The 12,472-nt window shown below is 43.0% G+C and overlaps 1 protein-coding gene across 5 annotated transcripts in view; it reads right to left on the bottom strand.

Annotated features, from left to right (window-relative positions):
• AK9 (adenylate kinase 9) overlaps window positions 1-12,472 on the bottom strand; it is a 1,611,121-nt gene that overhangs the window by 303,605 nt on the left and 1,295,044 nt on the right. The window lies entirely within an intron of this gene.

The raw sequence follows: 12,472 nt of genomic DNA, 5'->3' as shown, positions 1-12,472 counted from the left end.
AGAGTTATTGAAAATGTTTTTTTACCCTCACTCTGGTTCGACCGGTTCTGCGGGAGCTAGCAATTCGTAAACAGAATCAGAACAAGCTTTTATATAAGCTCAGAGAGATTGGCGGTGGGAGAGAGATATGATGTGGGAGAGTTGGACTATGACCTCTAGTTGTGGGTGTACTCTATGCTACAACTGTACAATGATGACATGGTCACTTGAGGAAGAGGGGCAACAACAGACAGCAGGCCAAGGCACTTGGTGTCCCCAAGTAGTAGGACCCCTTTCTGTCTCCTCTAGCTGGAAGTGTTTCTTCCACACCCCGGAGAGGGATATCTAAGAGTGAGAAACCGAGCACAGCAAGCAGATTTACAAGCAGAGTTCCACACAGTATGAGCTTGCACAACACTCACTTTAGCTGTTGCTGAAATTGGCCCTGGTATTCCAGGCTTCAACCCCAAAAGTATTGCTAAATGTACAAGTTACTTACCTTCGGTAATGTAGTAACAGTTACTTACCTTCGGTAGTGCTATATCTGGTAAAGACACAGTCTAGCCGCAGAATCCTTAACTTTTGAATTCTCTCCTGGCGCCAGCCTGGATGCCGGGAAACAGAGTTGTAGAGCTCTGCGGTGACAACGTCTCCGGGCATGACATCCGTGGAGCCATATAAGTCCGCTCCGGGGTGCAGACTTCACTTTCTTCTGTGAAAACTCCATTGTCAGAACAAGGAGCGCCTACAGAAACTGCCTGTTGAAACAGTGTGCCCAAAAACATTCAGTATCTTTTAAAACACAAATTACAAACAACATGAAATGGTATGCCAATACCACCCAAAGGGTTGATGGTAAAACACCCACGTTAATTAATTATGCTTAGGCTAAGTGAAACCCTGCACCCTGAAACAGAACCATCCTTAAAAAGGGGAACACCCTCCAATCAACAGGCCACTCACCAATGGAAGTGAGAGGCATGATAATACCAATACAAGACCCATGAACAACAATAAAATATTTGTTGAGTCACCATTCCCTGAAACAGGATATAACCCTTTGTCTCATAGGGCTTTTGTAGAGCAGGGAGAATGGGCAGGGAGTTAAGGAATCTGTGGCCAGATTGTGCCTGTATCAGATATTACGTTACCGAAGGTAAGTAACTTGTACATCTAATAGAGACACCTAGCCGAAGATTCCTTAACTTTTGAATTAAATACCATAGCTATACCAACTGGAGGAGGGTCTGCAAACTAATCCTTTGACCGTTCACAAAGAGAACCAGCCGATCAAAATCAACAATTGACTAAATGTACATAGAAACAATAGGAAAATAACCTGACTCTGATTAGTACCTATGATCACTATCACAGAATATGTAAATAATAAACCACTGTATAGGCTCGAGAAATTGAGCTCCGAGGGAAAAGGTGGAAAAGACCCAGAAATAACCACCTTAGAGTTATCAGATACTATCGCCTATCCTCCAAGGGGAAAGAGACGTTGTGGACCAAAAGGGCCAAGAACAAGCAAAAACCTTGTAATCCGTATTTTTCATATCAATCAAGAAATCGCCCTGATAAAATTCATAAAGAAGGACTCACAGAACTCATCCCAATTATACTCAAATGAAGCCCACCAGGAACCTCCAGTATGCGCCAGGGGGCTGCTTTGCAGAGAGGTGTCAAAAAGGGCGTGACACCTCTCTTCAACGCAGCCCCCTGGCGCATACTGGAGGTTCCTGTGGGCTACTTGGCCCCCAGGCCCCCCGTATTTAAGGGGATTTAGTTCCCACTCTGAAAACGCGCCAGGGGGCTGCATTGCAGAGAGGTGTAATGAGGCCACGCCGCTTTTTACACCTCTCTACAACGCAGCCCCCTGGAGCATACTGGAGGTTCCTGGTGGGGTAGTTGGCGCCCAGGGACCCCCAGTATTCAAGGTGATTTAGTTCCCCCTCTGGAAACCTCTCTGCATCGCAGCTCCCTGGCGCATACTGGAGGTACCTGGTGGGCTAGTTGGCCCACAGGGGTCCTCAGGATTGAAGAGGAATTAATTCCCCAACTTAAAATGCGCCACAGGGCGTGTTTGCACACATCACCCCAGGCCCCCTTCCTTCACTATTGAGCAAAATATTCCTCTAAAAACAGCCGAACTACGAATTCCGATTTACTCACCTGTTATCACGAGAGACGTCAGTGATGCATCTTTGAGCCCAGTACGGACCCTGAAAAGTAATTCTAATCGTAGTTACAGTAACTTGAATTTCCTTCCATAGGCTAACATTGACTGGTTTCACTTGGAAATTCTTCTAAGTGTGGAGTTTTGGAACTTTAAAAAATTCCTCTAAAATCAGACAAACTACGAATTACGATATACTCACCTGTTATCAGGAGAGACCTCAGTGCTGCATCTTTCAGCCCAGTACTGATCCTGAAAAGTAATTTTAACCGTACTTACCAGTAACTTGAATTTCCTTCCATAGGATATCATTGCCTGCTATATAAATTATATATAAATTAAAAAATATATACAATTAAAAAAATTAATATTACAATTTCAATATTTTTAAAAACATTTTGTTTTTAATTTATATTAAAAATATGTAATGTAATTTAACAAATAAAATATCTACAAATAAATACTTTAAAACAATGTAGTAAATCAGTATAAGAAATACATAACAATTAATACATTTAAAAATTATCATTTACAAAACCTTTGAAATTCACTGAAAAAACCATAGGTTTCAGCCACGTTATAGTTAGGAATTAGGATTTAAAAAACCTTAGAAATTCACTGAAAAAAACATAGGTTTCAGCCACGTTATAGTTAGGAATTAGCATTTAAAAAACCTTAGAAATTCACTGAAAAAAACATTTGGTTTCACACATGTTATAGTTAGATGGACATTTCACTCATACAAAACCATTGAAATTCCCCTGTTATAGTTAGTTCAGCTAACTATAACTTGCGCGCCAGCAATGCACTGCTGATGACGTCACATATTACATCACTCACGACATGGTCAGTGACATCACTCATGACATCACTGATGACATCTCAAATGACATCACTGATGACATCACCAAGGGTATATAATATAGTTTAAGAAGGACCAATCCAATAGCAAACAATTAGACTATGTAAGTAGTACACATACAACATACACAATAGCCAATCAATACTCCTCATAGAGTAAGGCGTACACCATAAAACCATGAACTCTTGAGACTAAGCTTCTCATCAGAGTCAAATAAAGAACACATAGGTATGCAGCTGCAAAGACCATCTAGAGATTAAATATAGTCAAAATTGGAGGTAAACTCTCTCCCAATAGAAAGAAGTAGTGCTTAATAATAACAGAAGCACAACAACAGTTGAGGCAGGAAATAAACCTTTACTCAACTTAAAGATCAATGACCGTGGCTAAGTAAAAGGGAAGCAAAAGACCCAAAAGGGCCATATTACTAGCGCATCAAGGGTTATACCGACCCGAACAGACTCCATGGCCCTCAATCCCCGCAACAAAGCATGTATGTAAAGAGCAGCAAAACAAGCCATTGCCCACTACTTTAACCAGTGGTGTAAAAATCATACAGACAGAGTCAACTCCGGCAAAAAGGAGGGAAGCCCTTAAAACTAGGTACCCCCATCCACACATATTTTAAAAAGGGAGGAGAAGACAGGCTATGGATCTGACCCTCCCCGACTAGCCTGAAACCTGTGTAGAGCCGCATCCCACTGGGCTCCAAAAAGATGGGCACCATCAAATGGAATGTTGATCAAGAACGACTGGGTGGCTTCCAAAAATCCAGACACCTGGAGCCATGGGTGCCGGAGCAATGCCACAGCAGACGCCATGGCCCTTACAATGGAGTTAGTGGTATCTATTCCACACGTGATGAGCAGTCTGGCTGCCTGACGGCCATCTAAAATCGACTGATGCCACTCACCGGTTAGCTTCTGGGAACAAGGGTAAAAGTTGGCTCAAAGACTCAGACTAAGCGTGGAGTAAGCGCACGAGGACGCATACCGTATTAGTGGAGCATAAAGCTGCACTAATTGATAAAAAAGTCAGCTTCCTGCAAAGACTCTTGTACCCTGGACTCCTTATCAAGGGGGAATGAGGGAGAGTCCCCTTCTCAGGGGACGCCGTAATGGTCTGGACCATGAAGCTGTGCTAGGTTGTCTGTCGATCAAGGCAATTGGAGTCACCAGGGGCAGGGCGGTATGTATGAGCAATGATGGGGTCCAATGGCACACCTGACTCAGGTTTTGCCCACGCCCCCAACAAAATAACAGTAAGTGGCTCACAAAAAGGGAGGACCGGCTCAATCCCGATTGGCGGGGATGAAGGACCTCAATAAGATGTTCTGTACCCTTTTCCACAGTAGGTAGAGTAAGATGCAAGCTATCAGCCACTCTCCTCAAAACCTTTGCCAATAAGGAACTGGCTTGCATCCAAGGCAAGAACAGGAGGTGACAAAAGGGGGGAAGCAGGGGACAAATCTAGCCCACTTGCTGCACCCAGCTCTGCAATCCAGCTGTCCAACCCAGAAGGGGCCACTGGCTGCTCCAAGGGGGTCATCTTCTCATAACCTTTCCATAACAAGCCTTGTGGATCCTGCATACAAATGACCGGTGCCGCATACAGCTTCATAAACAACATCAAACGGCTAAGGAGACATCGAGTAGCGTCGACGAGACGCCTCACGGCGTTGAGGCGATGCCATGCTGATGTCTACCTGGGAAGGAGGAGAAACATCAGCCGGTATCTGCGCAGATATCTGGAGTCACGGGGATGCAGGGTCCACAGTGCACACACAAGTCCAGCTCAGAGTCTACAGGTGCCGCAATGACCGGCACTGTAATAACGTCCAACTTTGCACCAGAGCTGATCACCATTGGTGGCCCAGAAGAACTGTGCACTGGTGCCTCAGAGTCCGAGGCTGGAACTGCAGCGGAGGGCGAACCCACCGGCGATGATGCAGTTACTGCACCTACGACCTCCTTGGGGCCCGCAGGCACTCTAGAAGGAGACAAGGCCCCAAAGACCAGATGAAGAGCATAGTAGTACTCCTGCATCTGCTTCCAGGTCGAACCGGTTCCAGTGAAAACTGAGAGGCTCTGGAGTCGCGCTGGAGCAGGAGTCTCAGCACTACGACGAGAGGAACCTATGCGATCCATATCGCGAGTCGAAGACAGCATAGAGGCCAGGGCCTACAACCTTTTGTGACGCCGCATACAGTGTGGTGCCAAGGGAGACTGGGAACAACCTCTGGCCCGGGAGGAAGACCGACAATGTGAGCTGGAAGGTAGCGAAAACCGCACCGTCAGCAGCTTCAAGCGCCGCTTCTTCTTCAACTGCTGACAGGCGTCACACTCGTTGGCGTCGTCATGCTCCCACATACAGATAGAGTGTGGATCCGTACCCGACATCTTACTAAGCACAAGACCCGCAAGACTTAAATCCAGAGAGCATAGAGCACACTGTTTTAGACAAAAAAAGTTGGTCACAGCAGGCCAAAAAACGACTGCAGATCCGCTTTTCCGGATCTGCGTTGCAGCGCAGAAAAGAAAAAAACTGACGTCCACGCGCCGGAGGGTACTTATATGGCTAAAATAATTACCAGATCCAAACTGGTACCTGGAGAGAATTCAAAAGTTAAGGAATCTGCGGATAGATGTCTCTATCAGATAGACTGGTTACATGGTAGTAATGTAAATGACTGTATAGTTTGATCATGAGAGAGCACATGCTTAATAACTGTGTTCCCTGGGCACTGCACTGCTGGACTCTGATCTGACCTCTCCCCAAGAATTTGGAAAGAAGCAAGACAAATGGGTTTGCACCAGGGTGAGCAATAAGTCTCATAGTGGGGCTGACCAGAAAAAGAAAGATACATCTAAAACCATGAGAAAGATGAGAAGAAGCCTAAAGAAAACAAAAAAGAGTCTTCTACGGGTCCACAAAAATATTCCTCTGTGGGTGGGTCACAAGCCTCTTCCACTAGTAACAAGCCTCTGTGGTACTCTATTTGTAAGCAAGAAGGCCATAGGACAAATTACCCAATTTGTCCTAGGAAAAGCACCAAGACTGCTACTACTCCCCCTAGTGCCCCTAGCAATAGTACTAGTAGCAGTAAACCCCCACAGGGTGTAGCTAGGTTCACCTTGGGGACAACAGTGCGCTCAGGCCTAGTCAGCGAAGTCACTGAGGCTGTCCTGGCATCAGAGGGTGGCATTGATCTTGCCACTTTGGCTGCCAGGCCTCAAACTATGAGGAAATACAGGCAGAATCCCCTCATAAATGGTATGGCAGCAATAGCTTACAAAGACAAGAGTGCCAGTGTCACAATGGTGACCGAAAAACTGGTGTCACCTGAGAATTAGTTACTTGAGCACACTTACCAAGTAACCATTCGGACAATATCACTAATAGCCCCATGGCAGTGATCAATCTCAGCTGTGGGGGAAAGTTACTGGCCCTAAAAAGGTTGTGGTATTCTCTAATATTCCTGTAGAGAACGTCTTATGGGCAAGGATTTGGAAACGTTAGCATGGGCTGAAGTTGAGTTGAGGGTTCATGCAGCTAGACTTGGTATATCTGAAAATAAATAATAACACAAGCCAAGAAGCAGGGAGATCAAGGAGCAGTGGAGCCTGCAATAATGACCCAGACTGCTACCAACAAGAGAGGTAAAAATGGTACAACGTTATCCTTCCCCACAGATTCATGTGAGGATCAGTGTTCTAAGGAAAATTATCTTGCCCCTTGTGAGGGAACTGACCCAGAGGAACTTAGTCCTGAACTGGCAGAGCTGCTGGGAGCAGGGGGCCCTCCAGGGAGAAATTGTGCCAGGCGCAGAAATCCTGCACCTCTCCTGAGAACTTTAGGCAGCAAGATGCTGCAGAGCCAGCGGATGTCAGCAGGACCCACAAAGTCTATTGGGCGGATGGACACCTTTATTCTGAGGCTAAGGACTCCACGTTGGTGTCACCAGGAGGATGATTGTTCCTCAGAAGTTTAGGGAGTTCCTCTTGACCCTTGCACACCACATACCCCTTGCAGGGCATCTTAGGCAATGCAAGACTTGGGACAGGCTTGGCCCCCACTTCACTAGCCCCATATGTCCGAAGATACCAAGGAGTTTTGTCGCTCCTATGTCACCTCTCAAGCCAGTGGTAAGACATGTGGCGCTAAAAAGGCCCCCTTAATCCCACTACCAGTGGTTGGAGTCCCATTTGAAAGGGTAGGGCTTAAAATTGTTGGTCCCCTAGACCCTCCAACTGCATCTGGGAACAGTTATTTCCTGGTGGTGGTGGACCATGCCACCATATACCCAGAAGCTCATCCCTTTAGGTCCACTACAGCTCCTGCAGTGGCCAAGGCCCTCCTGGTAATATTTACCAGAGTGGGATTTCCTAAGGCAGTGTTGTCAGACAGAGATGCAAACTTCATGTCTGGCAACCTGACAGCCATGTTAAAAGAATGTGGAGTAAATTGCAAATTTACCATACCTTACCATCCAAAATGCAATGGCTTAGTTGAAAGGTTCAATACAACCCTTAAAGGTATGACTATGGGACTATTTGACAAGCTCAAGAAGAGATGGGATGTCCTATTACCTTGCCTTCTTTTTGCGTACAGAGAGGTTCCCAAAAAAGGGAGTCAGGTACAGTACCTTTGAACTTCTGTTTGGATATCCACGTTAGGGGTCCATTTGCTCTAGGAAAGGAAGAGGGATCAGGGAAGCCTTTGAAACCTCCCAAGCAAGACTCACTGACCTCTCTTCACACAACCCTGTTGATGGGACAGTTGATGGAGTGGTATTTGCAGACAGCCTCACTGACCAGCAACAAGCTGACTGCAGACAGGTTCTCTGTTTGTTCCCTGAACTCTTTCCCCTTACACCCAGTCAGACTACCTGATGTGCACATGAGGTGGACATAGGTGACAATCTGCCTGAGTAGATTAAAATCTACAGGCAGCCTGACCATGTCAGGGATTGATTCAGGACAGAGGTCCGAAAGATGCTGGAGTTATGGGCCATTGAGCCTTCAGAAAGCCTTTGGGCTAGTCGAGTAGTCTTTGTGCCAAAACCTCTTTCCCAGGGCGGAAAGAGAGAGATGAGGTTGTGTACAGACAACAGAGACCTCAATGCAGTCACTAAGACTGATGCCCATCCAATCCCCAGGACAGATGAATTGATATTTAGTCTGTCTTCCCCCAAGCATCTCAGCACCTTTGACTTGACTGCAGGTTATTGGCAGATCAGACTCACAGAAGCTGAAAACCCCAAGACATCATTTTCAACCCCTTGAGGGCAATTCCAGTTTACTGCAACACTCTTTGGGTTGGAAAATGCACCTGCCACATTCCAGAGGTTGGTGAATAAAGCTCTCTCAGGTATGGAAATTTTAGTGCAGTATATCTAGATGATATATCTGTCTTTAGCTCCACCTGGCAGGATCACCTGGTCCACCTCAGGAATGTACCTGAGGCCCTGCAGAAGGCAGGCCTCACTATCAAGGTTTTTGGCAGATAGGGCATAGCAAGGCTGTATACTTGGGCCACCTGGTAGATGGAGCTCAAGTTCAGCCATAGGAGAGCAACATCAAACCCATTGTGGATTGAGTTGCTCCCACTACCCAGACTCATGTCAGAGCTTTTCTGGGCCTGTCTGGGTACTGGAGAAGATTTGTTAAGGGGTATCTGTCCATTGTGATGCCCCTTAATGACCTCAACTCTACGAAGGTGCCCAAGAAGGTGAACTGGACAGTTAGCTGTCAAGAGGCCTTTGATGCCCTGAAGAAGGCCATGTGCTCGGCTCCCATTCTGTAGAGACCTGACTATTCCAAATAATGCATTTTCCAGACAGATGCCTCTGAAATAGGAATCGGAGCAGTGCTGTTATAACTTAATGACAAGGACCAGGATCAACCATTAGCTTTTATCAGCAGAAGGTTGACCCCAAGCGAGAAACGTAGGTCAGCTATTGAGATGGAGGTCTTTGCTGTAGTCTGGGCCTTGAAGACGTTGAGGCTGTACCTGTTTGGCACTCACTTTATTGTTCAGAGAGACCATAAGCCCTGCTATAGGGAATGGACTTTTCAGTGCAACATAGTCCTTGGAGTAACCATGCCAATGCAGATGGACCTTCCAGATGTTTCCACTTAGAAAATGAACACCCAACTAGGCAAGGTTAGACTTATCTTCTTTGGTTTGGGAGGGGGTTAGGTAGGAAAGTAGGATCGTTCTGGCATAGATATCCCCACTTTTTGCCTGAGTATCAGAGTGTTTTGACTGTAGTTCACAAGGATCCTGCTAACCTGGACTCCAGTGACAGTGTTCTATATTTAGATTAACTGGCAAGTACTTTGTACACCTCTCAATTGGCATACTGGGGTACCACTGCATATAGTACTGAGGTACACAGGCATTGCTGCACCAGGGTCTTTTATGGGCTACAGAATGTATTCTGCCACTCATAGGAGCCCATACACACTCTGTCTGCAGAGCTGCCATTGCGGTCTGTGTGCCAGAGTGCATGCACCCTTCACTTCAGATGTAAGGTTTCCATTGTATACCGGTCACTTCACTTAAAAGGTATTAGTCACTCCTAACATAGGCCCTTCAGTCAAAGGGCAGGGTGCATGCTTCTAAGTGTGTGAGTAACCCTGCATGAGCAGAGGTGCTCCTATCAACCCGGGACTCAATTTTCTAGCCTTTATTTAAGTGTGGGACGGCCATTATAAGGTATGTAGTGGACACTAGCAAGTTGAGATGTCTAACTACATAATGGCTGACCTGAACCTGGTCATGTTTGGAAACAAACATGTTGGAATCATGCAACTACACCATCTCCAGTGTTAGTTGCATGATACCATGTACTGGGGGCTCCTTAGAGGACCCCCAAAAACCTACCTGTGTATCTGTCAGGGTCTGACTGCCATCCCGTGCTGCTCCTGACTCTAGGCAGTGAACTGCCCCCCTGCTAATGAGCATCACTCGGGTAGGGAGGCTGAACAAAGGATGTCCTGCAAAGGACAGGTGTGACCACCTCTCCTTTAGAATAAGGTAGGGTGGGAGTGCTTCCGAGCGGTATAGAGTCCAAATATCGAGTTTTTAATATCGACTAGACATAATATCGAGTAAAAAATATAGAATGGACATAATATCCACTAGACATAATATAGACTACCAAAATATCGACTAGAAAAGTTTAATATCGAATAGAATGGACATAATATCGAATCAAAAATATAGAATGGACATAATATCGACTAGACATAATATAGACAACAAAATTATCTAATTTAAGGTAAGTTAATATTAATTTTTATTTTTTGTGTAATATAATTCTGAGGCGGGTTGTGGGTTTATAGGGGAATAGGGTGGGAAGTAATTTAACTTTAATTAATTAAATATGTTATTTTATTTATTGGTATTTATTTAGAATTAATTGTTAATTAATTGGTAATTAATTAAAAAATAATTAGTAACTAATTTTAATTGATTAATTGATAAATATGTTATTTTAGTAATTTATTTTCTGTAGCGGGTTGTGGGTTTATAGGGGAATAGGGTGGGAAGTAATGTAATTATAATTAATTAAATATGTTATTTTATTTATTGTTATTTATTTAGAATTAATTGTTAATTAATTATTATTTGGTAATTAATTAAAATATAATTGGTAATTAATTTTAATTGAATATTTGATAAATATGTTAATTTTAGTAATTGATTTTCTGTAGTGGGTTGTGGGTTTATAGGGGAATAGGGTGGGAAGTAATTTATTTATAATTAATTAAATATGTTATTTTATTTATTGTTATTTATTTAGAATTAATTGGTAATTAATTATTAATTGGTAATTAATTAAAATATAATTTGTAATTTATTGAAATTGATTAATTGATAAATATGTTACTTTTATTACATTATTTTCTGTAGTGGGTTGTGTGTTTATAGGGGAATAGCTTGGGAAGTAATTTAATTTAAGTAATTATATTTCTTAAATATTTGTTTGTGTCTAATTTTCATTTATTTTTATATAGTAAATTAATTTATTGGTAATTGGTAAATAATTAGTATTAGTAGGTAATTTTTATTATTAGTTAATTTTAAATTGTAATTTTATTTGATTAATATATTTCATAAAATTTTAAAATATTTTAATTATTATGTAATTGGTATTAATATTTATGTTATTTATATTTATATATGAAGTATTTACTTTCCCTACTATTGCACTCACTGGAGTGTGAATAGTAATTGTTACCCCTACGCTATCCAACGCTTTCCCTACTGTTGCACTCACTGGAGTGAGAATAGTAATTTTTACCCCTATGCTATCCAACGCTTTCCCTACTGTTGCACTCTCTGGAGTAGGAATAGTAATTTTTACCCCTACGCTATCCAACGCTTTCACTACTGTTGCACTCACTGGAGTGGGAATAGTAATTTTTACCCCTACGGTATCCAACGCTTTCCCTACTGTTGCACTCTCTGGAGTTGGAATAGTAATTTTTATCCTTACGCTATCCAACGCTTTCTCTACTGTTGCACTCACTGGAGTGGGAATAGTAATTTTTACTCCTACCCTATCCAACACTTTACCTACTGTTGCACTCTCTGGAGTGGGAATAGTTATTTTTACCCCTACGCTATCCAATGCTTTCCCTACTGTTGCGCTCTCTGGAGTGGGAATAGTAATTTTTACCCCTACGCTATCCAACGCTTTCCCTACTGTTGCACTCTCTGTAGTGTGAATAGTAAATTTAATCCTCTCGCTATCCTACGGAAAAAATATAGTATATGTTTTGTTAATAAAATGTATATATATATATATATGTTTTAAAAAAAAAATTTTTTTTAAAGTTACATTAATTATTTATTAATTTTAAGTTTATTTAAGTATTTTAAGTATGTTAAAATTAATTATATTTATTATTATATTACTTTAAAATTACTTTTAAGATATTTAAAAAATTTGATATTTTGACTGTCTATATTTTTTCCTATTGATATTTTGGAGTCGATATTTTTGTACTTACCTGTTTGTAGATAGAAAGTCGATATTCTGGCATTCTATATTTTTACCTCGATATTTTGACAAGTCGATATTTTGACCGTCGATATTCTGTCAGTGATCCCTTCCGAGCACCACAAGACTGCATTGAAGAGCACATTTGGTGCCCCCCATGCATAAACCAGTTTAGGAGCCCTTGGCAAAACTACACAAAGGACAGGGGAGTGACCACCCCCGTCCACCTCCTCCCTAGGGAGGTGTCCAGAGCTCCTCAAGGTTGCCACTTGATTCTGCCATGTTGTATCTTGGCCGCTGGGAGCATCTGACTGATTAGGGCAACTGAGTATCGTCTCTGACCCCCTCTGATAGGTGGGTCACCAGAAACGAGGTCTTTCCCCTTTTTAGGGTTACTTAAGGGCTCTCCTGAGGGTGGATCCTTGGATTTGCCTTGACA

This window comes from Lissotriton helveticus, chromosome 6 (genome assembly GCF_964261635.1).
Source record: "Lissotriton helveticus chromosome 6, aLisHel1.1, whole genome shotgun sequence".
NCBI classification, from domain to species: domain Eukaryota; kingdom Metazoa; phylum Chordata; class Amphibia; order Caudata; family Salamandridae; genus Lissotriton; species Lissotriton helveticus.
This window is presented reverse-complemented; position numbering and strand designations above follow the sequence as displayed.